Below are 1,636 nucleotides of genomic sequence, written 5' to 3'. Positions count from 1 at the left end.
GTATCAAGAGGAAAAGGTGCACACCCTACAGCATTTCCTAGCGCAATAGGTAGGCTCAAACAGGAAAACAGGTTCTCCAGCCACCGTCCTGGTTTGTTGATTTGTTCAGCTACCGTTTCTGATATCCCTTCTGTGTGCCCACTGGTGTGCGACCCATTTCACACGTAGTCACCCACTCCAGCCTCACAGCTCGCCCATGAGATAGTTGTTATGAACTCACGATTTCGGACATGACAACGAGGGCTTACGGAAAGTGATCCCATAGCTAATAAGCGACTCTGTCAAGTTTCAAACATTCGCAGCTTCACTCAGGAACTGACGTTATCGACCATTACAAGGCCACGGAGGGGTGCCACTCACACCTCCTTTAAGGGAGGACCCGCCACAGTTGGGTCTACCACACAGTTCACGGCAAGCCACACTTTCTCTGGGTGTCACCCTCACAGCGAGCACAGCAGGGGCACTGGGACAGGACTGTCCCTGCCCAGCGTGGATGTCACCTATCAAGCAAGCTTTGCTCGGAGATCCCTATCAGCCCTACCTAGACTTTCTCAGGAAGGCACTAGGTCTGTGAATCCTCAGCTGCTCTCCCTTCACCAATGCCAGATCCGCCCTGCAGCCTGAAGCTTCTCCAACCTGCTTCCGCACCCTCCCTGCATCCTCAAGCGATGATCTCTTGCCTGTCTCATCTTTGGCCATCTGCCTCTCGGATGACACAGGTGACACCAGAAGTGTCTGAGAAAAGAGGCTATGTGGTCAGGTTTCAGGACGGCTCTCTCATGATCCCGCCGGCAGGGACGACCCCATCCTTAATGCAACGGAGTCCTTTGCACCGCCAGCAGCCTAATCCCTAAAGATGCCACCGGGGTTAAGCGGGGGGGGGGGGGGAAGCCTTGGCGGAAGGGAACGCCTTCAACATACAAGGACTCGGGTGTTTGGGGCAAAACTCTTGCAAAGACTAGGGGAGTGGCTTGGTCATTCCCAGGCTGTATTAAGGCCTCACGGGTGGTGTGAAAGGGCTCCAGGCTCAGTGAGAGAACCCGAGGGCCTCTGCAGGTGGCTTTTATCTTGCAGCGGAAAAGCCAAACAGCAGAGGGCCATATTCAGAACCTGATAGCGAAAGCTGCAGGACTCCAGCCGCCTTTCCATATTCACATTTAAATACTCAGCCAAGGGGCGCCTGGGTGGCTCAGTCGGTTGAGCGTCCGACTTTAGCCAGGTCACGATCTCACAGTCCGTGAGTTTGAGCCCCGCGTCGGGCTCTGGGCTGACGGCTCAGAGCCTGGAGCCTGCTTCGGATTCTATGTCTCCCTCTCTCTCTGCCCCTCCCCTGTTCATGCTCTGTCTCTCTCTGTCTCAAAATAAATAAAAACATTAAGAAAAAAAATAAATACTCAGCCAAAATAGGGCAGTTAAGCTAAAACCATGGCTCTGGCTGGGAAAACACGGGACCCTGGAATATGGAATGGATGCCCCCAAGGATCTTGGCTCTGCAGACACCCCACCACCCCCACCGAAAGCTTGCTGAAGCGGCCCGCCCCTCTGCAGGAGAACTAGCATCTCCCCAGGATGGGAAGACGCTGGGGAAGTTTCTCCACAAGATAACAGATGTCCCCCTAAGGCAGTGCTCCACCCC

The sequence above is a fragment of the Panthera onca genome, chromosome D2, assembly GCF_046562875.1.
Source record: "Panthera onca isolate mPanOnc1 chromosome D2, mPanOnc1 haplotype 2, whole genome shotgun sequence".
Lineage (NCBI taxonomy): Eukaryota > Metazoa > Chordata > Mammalia > Carnivora > Felidae > Panthera > Panthera onca.
Note: the sequence above shows the minus strand (reverse complement) of the source record.